Source organism: Nomascus leucogenys, chromosome 20, assembly GCF_006542625.1.
Source record: "Nomascus leucogenys isolate Asia chromosome 20, Asia_NLE_v1, whole genome shotgun sequence".
Lineage (NCBI taxonomy): Eukaryota > Metazoa > Chordata > Mammalia > Primates > Hylobatidae > Nomascus > Nomascus leucogenys.
In genome coordinates, this window is record NC_044400.1 from 129077 (window position 1) to 147730 (window position 18654).

General features: G+C 50.1%; 2 long non-coding RNA genes across 2 annotated transcripts; one reads left to right on the plus strand and one right to left on the minus strand.

The window, feature by feature from the left end:
• Positions 1-8523: 8523 nt before the first annotated feature.
• On the minus strand, positions 8524-13491 carry LOC115831819. Its single transcript, XR_004027308.1, has 3 exons — positions 13385-13491; positions 12634-12720; positions 8524-8891 (listed from the first exon to the last, which is right to left on the minus strand). It is a non-coding gene; the product is annotated as an uncharacterized LOC115831819 (long non-coding RNA).
• A 168-nt stretch (positions 13492-13659) lies between these two features.
• Positions 13660-17464, plus strand: LOC105738912. Its single transcript, XR_001114762.2, has 3 exons — positions 13660-14174; positions 16418-16522; positions 17384-17464. It is a non-coding gene; the product is annotated as an uncharacterized LOC105738912 (long non-coding RNA).
• Positions 17465-18654: the final 1190 nt, after the last annotated feature.

Consider the following 18654-nt stretch of genomic DNA (forward strand, 5'->3'; position numbering starts at 1 on the left):
CATTCTCGTGTTTTCTATTTATTTTGTGCAAGGCACTGTGATTACATACAGTGGGAGCTCCCTCAACCAACCTCTGCTCCGACAACTCACACAATCTTGGTCAAAATGGGCTGAGCGACTCAGTGAGCACGGGGGGCAAGGAGGCTGCTCTCTGCCAGTCGTGGATTCCGTCAGTTGAGATGTGACCAACCAGGAGACACTCAGGTTTGCTCCAAACCTGTTGATGCCACCTGTAATCCTTACTAGTGTCAGAGGCATTTGAACCAGAGTGACTCCATCTTGAATAGGGGCTGGGTGAAATGAGGCTGAGACCTGTGGGCTGTATCCCCGGGAAGTTCAGTGTTCTTAGTCACAGGATGAGTAGGAGGTTGGCACAAGACACAAGTCACAAAGACCCTGCTGAGAAAACAGAATACAGTAACGAAGCAGGCTGAAACCAAGATGGCGATGAAAGTAACCTCTGGTCACCCTCACTCCTCGTTATACACTAAGTGTAATGCACTACCATGCTAAGAGGCACTCCCACCAGTGCCTGACAGTTTACAGACGCCATGGCAATGTCAGGAAGCTACCCTATATGGTCTAAAAAGGGGAGGAACACTCAGTTTCAGGAATTGCCCACCCCTTTCCCGGCAAACTCATGAATGATCCACCCCTTGTTTAGCATATCATCAAGAGATAACTATATATTCAGTCGAGCAGCCCACACCACCGCTTTTCCTGCAGAGTAGTCGTTCTTTATTCCCTTACTTTCCTAATAAACTTGCTTTCACTTTATGGACTCGCCCCAAATTCTTTCTTGCACGAGGTTTAGGAACCCCTTCTTGGGGTCTGGATTGAGTCCCTGTTCCAGTAATACTATGAAACCTAATTCAACATTATGTAACCTTACTACATATCAGTGCAAAATGAAAGGAAGTTGTTTCTACATAAACCTAGATAAATGATTTGGGAAATCAAGATCAAGGCAACTTGAGGCTGCTTTAAAAATTGCTTTTGAATTAGGTATTGACAAGATGACTCTTAAAAATGAAAACTAATTGGTGAACGTTTGGAGAAATTCTGGTCTTAGATTGTTTTAAAATGTGCCCAACTGCTTGGTCCACTTTAAAAAATATGAAATTGGGTGGCTAGGAAGGAGAGTTAAGACTGGGGTTTATACTAAAGAAGAACTTCAATCAGCAGACTAATGCTAAATACAAGCTTGTCCCTATATGGAAATATCTAGATTCATGAATGGAGCCAGAAGTGACCAGATGGTGATGACGACCGGGGGAGGGTGGAGGCCTGGGACTGGGGCGTTGGCTAGGAGGGGGTGGGAGGGCCTCTCTGGAGTCATGGAAGCCTCATGGATCTTGACCAGGACGGTGGCTGCATGGCTTACACTGGTCATAACTCGTCAACATGTATGATTGAAAACTGAACATCACATTGAATTGGACTCAAAAGCAAGACCTGAGGCAAAATTCACGTAAGGAGGGAGTTTGGGGGAAGCTTGAGGATTGCCGCCCGGAAGCGTAGATTCAAGTTGCCCTGAATACACCTCCTATTAGCAGCTGTTACAGGTGGGTTTTTCAAGGGAAAAAAGAGGCCGTTCCAAGTTGTTGACCAAGAGTTTATGTTAAAGTAACATAATCTATTGATTGGCTCTACATTGTTAAGCTGTAGGGTGTGAGTTGCAGTGTCTGCTGCTGCACTAGGAGGCTAACCTGAGGCAACAGCCAGTGGTTTCAAGAGATGAATACACGGCTCCAAGGCGGGGAGTGGGAAGTCACTGCCGCCTCACTTGATGCCTCCCTGGGCCTGATGGTTTAAAAGGACTTGCATATCCCTCCACACAATTTCTTTCCTTTTCTCAATTGTATGAAAATTATACCTCAACAAGTTTACTACAGAAATTAATGAGTAAATATGTATAAGTTTTCAAGTTAAAAATATATATAAAATATGTTTGCTCCCTCCTTTAACCTATTTTCACTGGTTTTAAAAATTAACTAACAAACCATGATGGCTTTGGAAACGTATTCTTCCATTTGTTACTTTCATAATGAAAGAAGAAATGTATTTTAAATAACATTTAAATTTAATTTTTTCATTATCATCTGGGAAGTCCCAGCCCTTTATGAAACGAAAACAATGTGCACTTTAGAGTAAAAACTTGCTGATGGAAAAACCAGACTCTGTAGAATATTTTAAAGAGGTTATTTCTGAGCCAATAGGGGGAACCACAGTCTGGGAGACAGGGTCCAAGGAGTCCTGAGAAAGGAACTGAGGTCGGGTTGCAGTTTTTTGTTTTTGTTTTTGTTTTTTTTGAGATGGAGTCTCGCTGTGTCACCAGGCTGGAGTGCAGTGGCGCGATCTCGGCTCACTGCAACCTCCGCCTCCCAGGTTCAAGCGATTCTCCTGCCTCAGCCTCCCGAGTAGCTGGGACTACAGGTGCCCGCCACCACGCCCGGCTAATTTTTGTATTTTTAGTAGAGACGGGGTTTCACCGTGTTGGCCAGGATGGTCTCGATCTCTTGACCTCGTGATCCGCCTGCCTCGGCCTCCCAAAGTGCTGGCATGACAGGTGTGAGCCAGCGCGCCCGGCAGCAGTTTGGTTTTAACATTGCAGGGAGGCAGGAGTTACAGGCAAAGACACACAGCCGTGCACAGAAGGTCGGCATTGGTTTGACCTGAAAGGGCGTGACATCTCAAAGCCGGGGCTCACGGGATGTCGGTGGATTCAGAGATTCTTTAATTTGCATTTGGTTGGAGGAGGAAGGTTCTGTCTAAAACTTGGAAGCTGTGTAGCAAGATGATGACCTGCAGGTGTGACTTAACCCTTGCCTGCATGGGTCCTGTTTATAATTTGGTATCTTATTGCCACAAAGAGTCCATCTGTCAGTCTTAAGATCTCCATGACCTCTAATGCCGGTCCGTAGTTGCATCTAAACTGCAAAACAGAAGGAGTATAATGAAGACTGGCGGACCTCCCTTCCCATCGAGGCTGGGAACTCAGCTTTTCAGGTTTCTCTGGGGCCGCTTTCAGTCGTTTAGGGGGCTTAGGATTTTGTTAGCTTACCAACTTTTCCTATTAGAAATTCAGCTGAAGTTGAGGTCCCATAAGTCTTCTGGAACATTCCCTAATATACAGAAAATGCCCCGCCCTTTAGAATTTGAACAGGACGGGGCCGGGCGCGGTGGCTCACGCCTCTAATCCCAGCACTTTGGGAGGCCGAGGCAGGCGGATCACGAGGTCAGGAGATCAAGACTGTCCTGGCTAACACGGTGAAACCCCGTCTCTACTAAAAATACAAAAAATTAGCCGGGCATGGTAGCGGGTGCCTGTAGTCCCAGCTACTCGAGAGGCTGAGGCAGGAGAATAGTGTGAACCTGGGAGGCGGAGCTTGCAGTGAGCCGAGATTGCGCCACGGCACTCCAGCCTGGGTGACAGAGCGAGACTCCATCTCAAAAAAAAAAAAAAAAAAAAAAAAAAAAAAAAAAAAAGAATTTGAACAGGACAGAGAAAGCGGAGGTGAGGAGCCCACCCTCTCCAACTCCTGCTCTTACAGGGGCCCCAGGACCCCAGAGGAGGGGCCTGCCTGGGCCCTGGGGAGGGCACCCAGCCTGTGCTCCCTGGAAGGGTGGGTTACTCCAGGCAGGCCACTCCTGTTGGCATGGCGATGATTCCATTTCAGCCCTGCACCTGCAGCCTCTGGCTGCAGCCGGTCTGCAGCATTTCTCTTTGTTCCCCCTTCCATCTTCCTCCCACCTTATGTTCCCATGCTTCCCAGTGGGAGCGGAGGCCCAATTTGCGTTTCCTTTTCCGTAATAAAGCCTGCTGATGGGTGATTGCAGCTTTCTCTCACTGCCAGGGAGGAATTGGGGCAGGCTCCAGGCAGCCAGAGGCACCACTGTGCTTCCGTGGGTTTCCCTGGGGCACCTTCAAGTTCCAGTGTGAGTGCTGTTGAGATTCTAGGCGTTCAGTGCACGCACGGGAGACGGCCATTGCCTCCCCTCCCGCCCCAGCCGCGGTGCACAGGGCGAAGGCTGTCCGGGTGAAGGCTATTTGTGAGTGAGGCCGGGGAATGAGGGGCGGTTGGCTGCTGCTCTGGAGGCCTGGGTGGCCTTGGTGTCTGGGGGCCTTGGCCAGGACACTGGCCGGCGGGGCCCTCACGGCCCTGGCTGGCCTTGACTTACCGCAGCTGGTCTCCCATGGGTCTTCCATCCTGCAGGGATTCGGGCATGACTGGGGGATCGGGAATCTGATGGACAGCCTGCTGCGTGAGTTGAGGCTGGAGCACTCCTGCAGGAGACTAAGAGCCCAGCCCTGTCCATGAGGAGGGGGATTCTGAGCACTCACTGTGGCTGTGCCCCTGACTCAGCTGCAGCCTGGAGGGAGTGCCCAGCCCCAGGCAAGGCAGAAAGCCCTTCACAAACCCTGGCACTCTGGCTGCCTGGTGGGCTGACAGGCAGCCCTGTCCCCATCCCTCAGCGCGTCTCGGGCATGGCCTGCGCGGGTCTCCTCCCCAGGTGTCCCCATGCCCTGCCATGCATGCCTTTCTCCTAGAAAAAGGCCGAGGCCCCCACCCGCCCCGTGCAGCTCGTTGAGGCCTCCCGCGCTGCCCAGGAGTGGCCAGGCTCCTCCTGCACTCCTTCTCTTTGAGTGCTGAGCATGGGAGGCAGGTGGGGGGCCACAGTCTGAGCCTTTTGGAAGCACCCATCATCTGGTTTTCAAGTCAACTCTGATTTTCACGTCACTGGTGATTACTTTGTTTTAAAAGGTAACCTCTTGTTTTGGAGGTGTGAACTAAAAATATAACCCCCCCCGCCGACTGACTGAATGGACCCTTCTTGGTCAAGGGGACCCAGAGAAACCTGAAAAGCTGAGTTCCAGGCCCTGACAGGCAGGGGGGTCAGACATGCCTCGTCATACTCCCTCCCTTTTGGAGTTTAGACACAAATGACCAGCAGCAATGTGAAAACGGAGATCTTAAGACTGACAAAGCAGACTCTTGGTGGCAATAGGGTACCGAATTACACAAGGCAGGGGTGGCTCCCACCTGTAGGCTAGAGATCCTGCTAGACAACACCCTTATCTTCACTTACACGTTCCAAGTTTCAGACAGAGCCTTGCTCCTCTCACCAACAGGAACTCAAAGAATCTCTGGATCCATCTGTATCCTGTAAACCCCCTTCGAGGTGTCCCACCTCCAAAGGCCGAGCCAGTGTGGACCTGCCATGCATGGTTGTATGTCTTTACCTGTAACTCCTGCCTCCCTGAGATGTCAAAACCAAACTGCAATCCGATCTCCTCAGGCACACGTTCTCAGGACTCACTGGGACTGTGTCTGTCTGGCTGTGTCACACACTGGCTCAGAAGAAACCTCTTTAAAATATTTTACAGGGTTTAGTTTTTCCATCAACAGAGAAAAGACTTGGAATATGCAGGAAAAACTTGATCAATTTCAGGTGGTGGGCAGAATGCTTGTCACAGATGCACCCACTGCAAGTCTGCACAGCTGAGTGGAAGGAGCTGGTGCCTGACACTGTGACCCAAACTCAAAGGGCCACTCAGGCAGCACAGGGTGGTTATTAAGGACGTCACTCCACCGCCTCCAAAGCAAAAGGGACGTGTGGAGGACTGTGGTGCATTTTGTCTCAGTATTCAGCAGCCTGGAATTAGAAATGTGTTGCTGTCGGGGGTGAGCCTTCCCCGTTGGAAGTGGGTTTCTGAGGTTGTGTCGCTGTCCCGGGCAAGTCTTTCCCGTTGGAAGTGGGTTTCTGAGGTTGTGTTGCTGTCGGGAGTGAGCCTTCCCCATTGGAAGTGGGTTTCTGAGGTTGTGTCGCTGTCGGGGGTGAGCCTTCCCCGTTGGAAGTGGGTTTCTGAGGTTGTGTTGCTGTTGGGGGTGAGCCTTCCCCGTTGGAAGTGGGTTTCTGAGGTTGTGTTGCTGTCGGGGGTGAGCCTTCCCCATTGGAAGTGGGTTTCTGAGGCTGTGTTGCTGTCGGGAGTGAGCCTTCCCCGTTGGAAGTGGGTTTCTGAAGTTTGCTGTGGGAAGCATAGCTTTCGTCCACGCTCACAGCAGCACCAGCCACGATCAGTCACCGAGGCCTGTGCTGGGTGTGGAAGATGAGAGTGGTACCACATGTTCCTCAATCTGGACTAGAGGTTTGTCTGTGATTAGTGGAGACCGGCCTGCCAAGAGCCAAGGGCGCTGTGTTTCCATGTACAGCAGGCCTCAGATACGGTTCTGGGGCAGACGCCAGCCAGGCGGAGCAGGCAGGCTCCACTGCTTCCTGCGTGGGGTCAGAGTCCACAGCATGGGACCTGGTCCCTGGGCAGGCCCGACGGACATCTGTGAACCAGGAATGGGCATTCCAGGAGGTCTGGCGCAAAGCAAAGTCATTGTAGACTTTGGCGATTGCGTTTGTTCCAGATAACACATTTTCTTAGGACCTAAGGCCTCAGAACTTAAAATGAATGTTGTAAAGTTTGAAGCCAAAACAAAATGCAGACAGGCTGTACCCAGCAATTCCTGACTCTGCAATCTGGGCCGAATTCAAATACTCATCTCCACGGCCTGCCAAAACCCTCCCACCGGAGCTCACCGTGGTCCAGTGCTCAGCACCATTCATACTTACGTTTGGGGACAGAAGCCACTGTGGGGACTAGGAAGAAAACCTTTAAAGGAATTGAGCTTAAAATAAAAAGAAATTGGGTATATTTCACACCCACGAGCAATATGCAGAGAGAGGCTGGCAACAGCACGTTGGGAAGGACGCGGAGGGACCGGAACTCTCGCTCCCTGCTGCTGGGAGTGCAAAATGAACAGCCACTCTCCCGACAGTGCCCAGCGACCACGCTCCTGGGTGTTTACCCAAGAGAAATAAAAACTGTGTCTGTAAAAGAATGTTTATCAGCCTTATCAATCATCTCTCCAAACCCTAATTGCATCAAATGTCCAACCGCAGGAGGATGGATGAGAACTCGGACAGGCTAATTCTCAGCACGTGGGAGCACTTGCGTGTGGAAGGCAGGCCAGGCGTGTGACACGTGTGAGCAGAGCGTGGGCAGGATGCACGTGTGGGCAGTGGCTGCTTCAAGCACAAATCCTAGGGACTGGGTGGGTCCTTGGAGCAACAGGCCTGGGTGAGCCTCGGTGGAATCCTCTGCGGCCTGTAGGGGGGTCTCTGCCCTCGTCACACCCAAGGAGACCAGGAGACCACACAGGTGCAGGTTTTCCTCAGTTGTCTAGGGAAGACTTCAGATTGGAAAGAAACCCTCAGCCTGGCAGCCTTACAGTACTGAGGAGGCCACAGGCCCAGGAAGGGCCTCACTATCGGGCCCCACGCTGCAGGCTCCTGGTGACCTGCGTCCCAGTACCTGGTCTGGTTTCTTTTCTCACACTTTGGAAGGTCCCTGTTATCTGCGGGGTCCCAGCCCTGCCAGGAGAAACCCCTCAAATCCGAAGGCAAGGGAACACCCAGGAGAGGGAACCTGCTGTCCATGCTGCAGAAAGGCCCACAGTTATCCTGTCTTCTTCACAAGATGCCTGACCGTGGCTGAGTCACCTGAAATCTTTCCAAAGCACCCTCAGCACACATTAGGGCACTTCTCCCTGTATTTCGATATCAACCTGTTTCCCCTACCCTGCCTCAGTCCTATTGCTTCTTTGTGAGCTTTGCTTAGAGAATCTTCTCCTGAAGTCTGTAGAGGAACCTGGAGCGCCCTCAGACACGTGTTCACACTGTATGTGGACACACAGGCATCCCCTCGGCTGCCCAGGCAGGCCCTGCAAGTCGGAGGCCTGAGGGGAGAACCAGTGTCCCCGAGACACACTTGCTGGTCGGAGACGCCTGAGTGCTGTGACCAGGCCACACGCAGAGACCGGCGCTGCAGCCCGTGGAGGGGAGGCTTCAATCTTCACCCAAAGCAACCAGTTAGTGGGACTCGCCCTGGGCTGGCCTGACCCAGCACAAAACTATAGTGTCGCCGGGCGCGGTGGCTCACGCTTGTAATCCCAGCACTTTGGGAGGCCGAGGCGGGCGGATCACGAGGTCAGGAGATCGAGACCACAGTGAAACCCCGTCTCTACTAAAAATACAAAAAATTAGCCGGGCGTGGTGGTGGGCGCCTGTAGTCCCAGCTACTCGGAGAGGCTGAGGCAGGAGAATGGCGTGAACCCGGGAGGCGGAGCTTGCAGTGAGCCGAGATTGCGCCATTGCACTCCAGCCTGGGCAATAGAGCGAGACTCCGTCTCAAAAAAAAAAAAAAAAACTATAGTGTCAAAGAAACACAGAAAATCAAAAGAAACCTAGATGAACTAAAACCAAAATGGGGAAAAATGGAAACAGTAACTACTCGGTATGTAAAACTGGTTTTCACACTTTTTGATGTTTCATACACGGCACTGCCTGTTACCCAGGCCCCGACTCGGCCCCTCCCTGGCCTGCTGTCTGCGTCGCTCCTGCCCGTCATTCCCTCGCCTCAGCCTGCTTTTCCTCCAAAGCTCTAGCTGGTATCTGAAATGACAGCATGGATTTGCTTCTTTATTTATTGGGCTGCCCCTCATACATACGAGCTGCAAGAGGGCAGGGGCGAAGCCTGTCTTGTCACAGGGCCCCTAGCGGAGCTGTACAAGTCACACCCTGCCGAGGGGAGCACTCTGCTCACCAGCCACCTGGAGAGGCATACGTTTCCCACCCCATTCACCCAGGGGAGGCCTTTTTCCATTGCGTGCAGAGGTTTTGTGTGAGCTGGAGGCGGTCACAGGCCAGTCACACGGATGGTGGCTCCGGCTGGTGCCCATCCCTTCACATTCAGGAGAGACAGACTGCCTGTGAGACATTCTCGCAGGTGCTCTGGCATACACGCCATGGCTGTACCTGGCCTCAGGTGGCTCATCATGCTTCAGGGATACAAAATGGATACACAAATAATTCTAATACAAAATAAAGTCCGAGGGCAGGAATTTTGGAATATTGTCATACTTGTTTCTAGAGTTATTTTAGAAAAGCTCAATTGTGGGATTTGGATGAAAATTCATCATTACATTGTTAATAGACCGACTTGGGGGGCAAACTGGAGTCCTTTTGTAACACTGGCTTGGATAAGGGAATTTTAATTTACCTTAAAGAATAAGCAACAGTTCTAATTTTCATTCCATTTAGGTACAGAAAAAGGATGGAGGTAGAAAGTCCTCTCTCCCAAACACTATGATTGACACTGCAGAGTTCTGCAACTCTCGTACAAGGGAGATTTCATGATGATCTCAGTAACAGATCAGAGAATCAACGACTGATTTCGCTGAGGCACAGTGATGAAAAGGTCCAGGTGGTCTGGTCTGAGCGACATCACAGCGAGAACCCTTGTCCAGTGCCATTCTCACCTTTGGGGACAGCTCCTTCCCTGTATGGTTCTCATGTCACTGCACTTTCCTGCCTTGTTTCTTGCTGAAGCCATTATTTCTTAATTCCCTAGTAGATATGCAGAGTGGACATCCCAAAGAAGCTAGAAGAATTGATGAGCAGGGAACAGATCAAATCCTCTCCACCAGTGGAAGGCAATTCACGAGGAAAGAAGGCAAGACCATGGGGTAATTTTTCTGAGACTTGACAATGTTTGCCAAGTAAATAAATCTGCCATTTAACACTACGATAAAAGCTGTCATAGCCAGGATATTAGTGACTACTTGAGGTTTGAGGACAATGAAGACAGAGTAAAATAAACATCCTTACTATCCAGAAAAGAAACGGAACCAGAAGACAGCCCTTCTTACCATCCACAAAAGAAATGGAACCGCAAGACGGCACTTCTTATTTTTCTCCATCTTCGATGGTGAGGAAGAATTAAAAAAAAAAAGTTGCTTTTAAAGTATATTCATTAAAATCAAATTATATTATCATACACACAAAATATTTACCTGAAACCAGCCACAAACGAACGACAAGGAACGCTACTGATTTGCCCATTCTGGGCGATAAGAACACAAGTTCTTATCTTACCCTTGTTAAAACTTCAGCTGAATTAAATTTAAAGGAGTTTAATTGAGTAATGAATGATTTGCAAATCTGGCAGTCCCCAGAATTACAGCAGATTCAGAGAAACTCCAGTGCAGCCACGTGGTGGAAGATTTATAGACAAAAAAAGGGAAGTGAGGTAGAGAAACACCTGGATCAGTTACAGGTTGGCATTTGCCTTATTTAAACACAGTTTGAACATTCCACAGTGTATGAGTGATTGAAGTACGGCTGCTGGGACTGGCCGAGACTCAGCAGTTGTAACAGGCGCATACTCCTAATTTAGGTTTTCAATCTTGTCTACCTATTAAGTTAGGCTCAGTTTGTCCACAAGGACTCCAATGCAGAAGCATGGAGTCCTTCTCAGGCCATATTTAGTTCGCTTTAACAATTCCCCCTTTTTGGTCATTTTCTCAGTTTTGAGAGATTGACCAAAACTTGAGTTACTGATGTCACTATCACCATTGGTCTTGAAACCCACTAGGAAGCAGAACAGTGAGTTTTGCAAAGGTAGGAAGAAGGGCTGAGTTGACGGTACCACCTCATTCTGGAAAGTCCTGTTTGCAAGAGAAAAACAAAACCTGGTCTATTCTAGGATCCATGTGTTTCCTGAAAGTCTTAATTCGATTATGTCACATTTAGCACGAATGATGCCATTTTGGTTCAGTTTGGTCTGTTGGGACCTAGTGCTCGGTCCAAAACAATGGCCTCCCATCATTTTGTTTAAAAAATCCCCCTTTTTGGTCAGGTTCTCACTTAGGCAAGAGTGTGACCAAAACTTAAGGTGTCAGCGCCACTCTCCATTACTATCATTTTGGGTTTCCAGTCTCAGCATGTCACTCATAGGTTACGGTGTCCTCGTGGTCACACATTTCTTTCAGCTCTTGTCATTCCAGTTGAAGAGAGACCATCTGACGTTCTAAAGATGGCTTCGTGCAAACATTTAAAACCTTTGAGAGAATACAGTGCACCAGGGAGACTATTCTTATGACTACTGAGAGGGTAACACCAAGAATTTGAAGTATGCTCCTTACCCAGGGTCCCCATAAACCAAACCACCTAAACTCAAGTAGACCAAAGAATGAGCTAGATAAAGCTCATTCTTTGACTTAACTCAGTGGTCTTTTCGTTAATTCCCTACAACAGAATCTCTATAACACCTGATGTTTTCTCCATAGACCTTAAGTGCCAGCGTCTGCACAGGTACTTCCCTGTTTAGCCAATTCTATTTTTTAGCATAACTTTCACAAGAGAATTTAACATTTGTTGTGTAGCCTTTACAGTAGAATCTGCTATAGAGTCTACCATGAGGGATACGTTTCTAGTCATTGCCTTTTTTATTCCAAACCATGGAAAAAGGACCTAACAAATGATGCCCTTCTAGAAGAGGGAAGGCCTCCTGGCAATGTTTTCTTTAACCCATGCTCTGGGTTAAGAGGAGTGAACCAATGTTCGGTTTCTGAATGATTATGAGGCACCGTATGTACCATTTAAGTTTCTCACCTATGATACATTGGGCCTTCATCTTTCATCTATCAAGTTATAAGATTATCCATGTATAAAGCTGGCTGCAAAACCCTTCACAAATAAAAGTATACCCCATAAGTGCACAAAACAGACCCCCTTCTCACATCTATTGTTCATAGAGGCAGAAGCAAGGGAAAAACATTTAAAGATAAGAGTCTCATCATAGTAAGAAGTCTTGATCCATGATCTTCAGAAAGAGCTGCTCACATCAAGGATGCCACCTTCTTCTGGGGAGAAACTTCCCTGGTTAGCTTTACCTTAAGGGTTTCAATGGATGTACAGTTCCAAGAGTGTGGAGTGACCCTGCTCAGTTGTGAGATTATGACCCCAAGGTTCAAGATCCTGATGTTTTGTTGCAGTGAGGATGCCAAGGGCAGTTTTTCTCTGATGTTCTCAGAAGATCCCATCTTTGGGTTCTAGATTGTGAAGGGGTTGATTGTCCTCAGTGAACCATAAAAAGCTCTTTACCTGGTGAAAATACACTGAAGCATAGTAATCTACTGTTATAACATTAGCCCTCCTGCATGGGAAAGCTTTTATACAACCAGAACACATACACTGAAAATGACAACTGAATGAAATCTCTTTATAAATGTTTAAATGGCTCATCAGGTAACCAAATGTACATGAAGCTTTGTCTTCCCAGGAGTATGGGTTTGACAAACTAAACATTGTTTATAAACCATTTTAACAATTTGTAAGTCACCACACCAACATATTTAATTTGGATCATTTTATCTTTTCCAGGATTAGTCATGGAATGCATAACTTTTAATAACAAAAGCTTTAAGGACTCACGAAGGACAAGGCAGCCATCTTGGTTCTCCATGAGTCCATGCTTAACATCAGACTTACGTCCTCTTGGGTGCCAGTTGTTTCTCCAAATTGGGCGCATAGCATGGACAACTGATGGGTTCCCACAGGTAATTTAACTTAGACCATGGAGTTCATTCAAATTGTATATCTAAACAATTTCAGCACTGGCTGATTAAGCATGCAAACCTGGTGAGGTATTTTCTCGGTATTCAATTAATTTTTATTCTATTTGGGTTAGCAGTTCTATCAGCCAGTCAGTCTTTTCATTAAAGTTTCTGCAATTCTTACCCAGTCCAAATGATGTGATTTTGAAGTTACTAGAAACCTGTATTCCACTGTGCTTTTCAGGGTCCTCCCCATCCTTTCACGAACCTCCTAAAAGACACCATGTTCTAGGATTTTTGTGCGCTTGTGAAGTTTTCAGAAACTACATCAGCATGAAGCAATTAACTGCGGAAATGACTTTAAATACTGACAAAGACACAATTGACAAGGAAATTTGGTTATTTCTGTGGTTCACAATAACAACATAATAACCATAATTATTATTGGTAGCATATACTCAGAAAAATTAGAATTCTAGAAATCCCATACAACTTTGGAACATATATTAATATCATTCACTAAAATATGACCTGAAGAAGGTCAAACTTTTTTTTTGACACTACTCTGTATCGAAAAGTCCAAAATGTTTCTTAAAAAGTAACTAAAAAAAACACTGGAGTAATTGAAGGACACTTCCTGTGCAGGGGATGGAAAATCTCAACAAAAAAGCGCAGAAGAGCCTGGCTAGGCGGGAGGACACGGTCAGGCCCGCAGGAGACGCAGGGGCACCTGCCAGAAAGAGACCCGCAGGCCAAGCCCAGGAGACGCGAGCGAGGAAGGCAAAGATGCCCGAGGGACCCCCGGCGGCCATTGCCCGGCCTGCGTCTGCGCCTGCGCCGGAGCGTCCTCCCCACCGCGCCTGCGCCGATGACAACCCGCCTCTACAGGACGCCTGCGCAACGCCCTAGTCACCCCATCTGCTCCGTGCACTTACGAGTCTCTCTCTGATCGACTACGTGTTCCTGTCGGCGCAGAGGCCGCCTCGGGGTCCTCCCCATTGTCTTCCTCACACCCTCCGCTGTTCCCGGCCCTTCGCTCTGCGCTTGCGCAGGACTCGCTCGCTCCTCCCCTCGCTGCGCCTGCGCAGAGGCCACCTCCTCCCCCGCCCGTTTGCTCCCTCGGCGTCGTCTTGGGCCGCGCCCGACCCACTCTGTCTGCGCATGCGCAGGAGCTGCCTGCGCGGGTGCGGGGCTCAGCGCTGGTGGCTTCAGGTTTAAAGGCGCGAGCGCCACCCACGCAGGCACAAGGGCTCCTAGTCGTTTTATTTTTAGCGTAAGGTTTTCCTCTTAAGGAAGTAAAAAAAAAAAAGTTGTGAAATAAAGACTAGCCGTCCTTCTATGTACTCGGGAACGTTCGTCCTTTAGGTTTTCTCCTGGCGCGTGGGCGCCGCCGATCATTTCGGGGCTTGTTTTGGTTCTGAAGCCCGGGGCAGCCAGGCCTCCCTGCCTGGCCTCGGGGGGGACGCGGGACCTGCGGCCCCGGACCGGGCCTCATCGCCCCGGCCGGTCCCCACTGGTGGTGGCGGTCGGTCCTGACCGTCCTGATGGCAGCGACCAGGCTGGACTCGGGCTGTGCAGGGGCGAGGGGAGCAGGGCGGGGTGACGCCCGGAGAGCGCGTGCTTCAGAAGGCATGGGCACCCTGTCCCCTTGCGGATGGGGACGCAGGCCCTGGTGGCCGTGGAGGGGAGAAGGGGGCAGGGACGCTGCGGGGCAGAGGAAGCTGGGTGAGTGTGCACTTGGTCCCCTTCGCTCCTTGCTGGGACCTTGGGCTCCACAGGGCAGCCTCCGAGGCCTACGTGCACACTCGGTGAACCACAGTCCAGACACGGGCAGGGCGGCAGGCCAGGGAAGGAGAGGCCAGGTGTTGGCCTGGGGGTGCTAAGTGAACCCGCAAGGTCGCGGAGACAGCAGGGCAACAGCAAAACGAGCTCTGCGGTCCAGGGCGAGGGCCCGGAGTCCTCCCCAGGGATGGGCTTCAGAGAAGCCCCTGTCCAGGCCCTGCTCACCTGCAAAGTGCTCCCGAGCTCCTGTGCCCCCAACAGCAATCCGGCCCCGGTGACACCCACGCCTGTCACCCGCTGGGTTTCTTGAGGTCTGAGGACTGTGGCTGAGGGTGCATGGGCGCTGGGATGGAGGGGGATGTCCTGTCCCGGTCTGTGCTTGTTAAAGAGGGCAAGGCTGCCTTTAGTCAAGGGGGGCTGCTAAAGCGAGATGTTGGGTTAGGGGAGGCAGATCCAGCTCAACTCCAGATAGAAAAAGTGGGAACTGACAGTCCAGGCGTAGGGTCGGGAGTGGAGAGAAAATTACTAAGAAGCAAGGCGGGTTCTGGCTGCATAGACAGGATTTTTGCTGAAAAGGCAGGCAGTGTGGTCACAGACCGAGGGTGGGAGTCGAGGACTTTGATCAGGGACCAAGGGTAGAGGATTTTCACTAAACCGACTCAGCAGGACTCCTGCTAAATCGGCCTAAACCGGCCAAGGTCAGGGACTGGTCACAGGGAGGGCTCAGAGGAGCCTGACTCGAGTGTGGTCAAAGGAGAGAGTCTTTGCCATCTTTTAAGAGGCGAAAGTGACATATTAGTGAGGAACGGTGAAGGGATCATGCTCAGGCCAGCAGCCCCAAGTTTGAGATGAGGACAGGCTGGGTCCAGGAGAGGCTGCAGGAATAGGGGGCACCTAGGCCTGCAGAAAGCGGGGAGCCCAGCCCCCAGAGCAGGCACCCCCGGGCAGACCTCAGTGTGTCCTGCCCTGTGGGAGCGGCAAGGCCAGACCAAGCTAGATGTGAACCAGTCCCACAACACCACCTAGGATTTGGATTGTAATTTGTTGTTATCGATGATATTGCTGCTTGGTCTCTCTCCTCTTCCTCCCCGCCCCCACCCAAGATGGAGTCTGGCTTTGTCGCCCAGGCTGGAGTGTGGTAGCACGATCTCGGCTCACTGCAACCTCCACCTCCCGGGTCAAACAGTTCTCCTGCCTCAGCCTCCCAAATAGCTGGGATTACTGGTGCGTGCCACCACACCCAGCTAATTTTTGTATTTTTGGTAGAGACTGGGTTTCATCACATTGGCCAGGCTAGTCTCAAACTCCTGACATCGTGATCCGCCCGCCTCGGCCTCCCAAAATGCTGAGATTACAGGTGTGAGCCATTGTGGCTACATCGGTCCCGGCTAACAGAGATTTTAGCGCACTCAGATTCTGTTGGCTAATAAGAATTAGTTATAATTCTGGGGTATTTAACAATGTCGTTATATAGTCTTCAGTGTTGCAAATGGAGAATGAAATCAGGTGCATGTGACACTAATGTGACCTGTTCATGCTCTGTCACTTAAACAGAGTTAAGTAACACAGCCCTGGGCGGGAAGACTCCTTCCCCACTTCTGTCCAGGAGCTCCTTACTCAATTCTGGGGAACAGAAAGGCTTTCAGCGGTGAAGGGGAGTGACAACAGCCAGAAATGAGACACCTCCCAGAGCCCTTTGGTGTTACCCTTTCCGGTCCATCAGCCACAGCATCCACCCCAGGTAGCTGGGTCCTGAGTTCACCAACTCAGGACATTTTTCGACCTGGTTTGTCTGAATTATTATTATTATTGATCATTGAGACAGGGTCTCAGTCCATCGCCAAGACTGGAGTGCAGTGATGTGATCCTGGCTCACTCAACCTCCCAGGCTCAGGCGATCCTCCCAGCTCAGCCTCCTGCGTAGCTGGGACCACAGGCAGGCACCACCATGCCTGGTTATTTTTTTTTTTTATTTTTTGTAGAGACCAGCTCTCCCTCTGTTGCCTGGGTTGGTTCAAACTGCTGCCTCAGCCTCCCAAGGTGCTGGGATTACAGGCGTGAGCGACCAAGCTCAGCAATCTGAATTATTTACGCAGAGTTTTTTTTCTCTAGCTGGAAGAGCTGTTTGTACGCACGTTTCTTTGGGGGCAACTCTTCTCCATTGTCACAGATTTTTTTTTTCCAAGCCATTCCTGGGGGATTCCTGGGAACCATGGGGGAGAGGCGTGAGGAAGTGACCTTCACCCTGAGACAGGTCCTGACGCACCCTCTGGTCCCTCTACTCAAGTGAGGTGAGAGGGGAAACTGGTGTATTTTTAGATGAAGTTTCCTTGGGAAATAGCTTCTATTTTATATTTTATCAATAATCCCCTGGCCAATGTTTTAAACCGATATTTATAACCCTGCCTCAGAGCTTTGGAATAAACAGAGTTCCATAAAGAAAACCTGTTTTAGAGTGCTGCATTGTAAGAGGGGCTTGGCAAACATGAAGGGATGGAGGAAAGACCACCAAGTGACAGGCACAGGTGTCAGGACAGACAGAGAGCCCGAAAACGAGGCAGAGGTGAGCGGGGACCAGCAGCACAGCGGCACTGACGCACCAGGGACTCGGGCTCTGCTGGCTTCCTCCCTCGCCGCCAGCAGTGGCAGTGGTGGGAGTAGGCCTGGCTTGTCTGTGGTTGCCTTTGTTGCTTTAAATGAATGTACTCAAGGCCATTTCTTGTCACATCGTTTCTGACAGTGTCCGGTGGTCCCTACCCTGTAATGCCAAGAGGTTCCAACCCCACCCTTCCCTTCCCACTCCGTCCTTCATCTCCTGGAGCCTATCAGAGGATTACTTTTATAGCTGATGAGCTGATGAAGTATGCATTTAGCCCTGTAACTGTAACTGAATTTCCCCCGGTGCACGTCTGTATGAAGGGTGTGCACCAGGGCTGAGCTGTCTGCTGGGTGAATATGTCCCTCCCTGAGGCCCAGGACCATGACCCCTGAGTCACTCAAAGGAATCGTTCCCAGCCTTAAGGTCAGATGTGCTTTTTCCTCGTCCTCCATTATTTCTTTAAAATCCTGCCACATTTAAGTTTCTTTATATTTAAACTAAGACCTTTTATTTCTTAAACTTCTAATTGCTGTTCTTTTATTATTTTTGATAGAAGTTTGGCTGCTGTAACTGACTGGGAGCTTAAAATAACAGACAGTCATCTCTCACATTTATGGGGACCGGGAAGTCCAAGACCAAGTTGCCACCTGGGGAGGGCCCGTTCCTCACAGCGCCTTCCAGCTCGGGCCTCATTTATAAGGGCACTCTTCCCATCCACGACGATGGGTCCTCATGACTTACTCACCTCGGAAAGCCCCCACCCCCTAAGACCATCACCTTGTGGGTGAGGATTTCAACACAGGAATTTGGGGGCTGCAAACAATTACACCATGGCAGAGTATAAGGTGGCTTCCCCCACGTGCTCGGGTTGACCCAGCGTCTCACGCTAGCAGCTACGTGGAATAGTTATTTTTTCTGGAGAACTCTGGGACCCCTCTGATGTCTTGGAGCACCTGCACAGGCCATTCACTCTGCATGCTGTGAGGCTGTCCTCTGGGGAATTCTGCTGTTCTGTGGGTTCTGTCTGTATCCGTGTCCCAGCAGGAACGCAGGGCACATTAGCGTCATCCCCAGAGGGCTTGGTAAGGGGACCGTTTGCAGAGACATAGGCAGAGTGCTGGAAAACTACCAAAAAGTGCAGTGTTCTGGGCCTAATAATAGCAGAGCTATTCTCACCCTGGTCTGAAGGGAGGAGGGGAGGAGCAGTTAATGGATTCTGGAAGTCAGGTTGCACAGAGTCACCTTGAAAGATGCCATGATCTTCACCGAGGGCCAGAGAGAGACTAAGATGACCCCACAGGAGAATAAGACGTAGACCTCATCCTCCTGCCTCCTGCCAGTCCCTGCCAGGGGTCGCCAATGGCAAAACAGGACTGGAAGCCAGAGGCCATGGAAGCCCATGGATGCAGTCCACAGGCCAGCGTCCCCGAGAGCAGCCCGGATGGTCCACAGGAGACATCTCCTGTCTTAGGCGTCCCACGCCACGTGCTCCTGTGCAGCCCTGCCAAGGTGGAAGCTTAGAGTGGGTCACGGTGGGTGCACTGACACTGCAGACGTCAGCAAGTGCTACAAACCAGAGCTGGCCTTTAACTCAAAGTGATGGAGAAGGTGTTAATAAGGCAGATTAGACTTAAAAGAGTTGAAGCCATTACACTGTGAGCAGCAAAAAAAATGAAATCTTCTGGCATTTAAAAACAATTATTCAATTCAGCAGAGAAGTTACTCATTAATGCAAATAAGAACATTCACCAACATTTGTGTAGGGCCTACCCTCCCTGGTCAAATACAGCTATAGGCTCCCTGCAGATACAGGTTTTCCAGAAA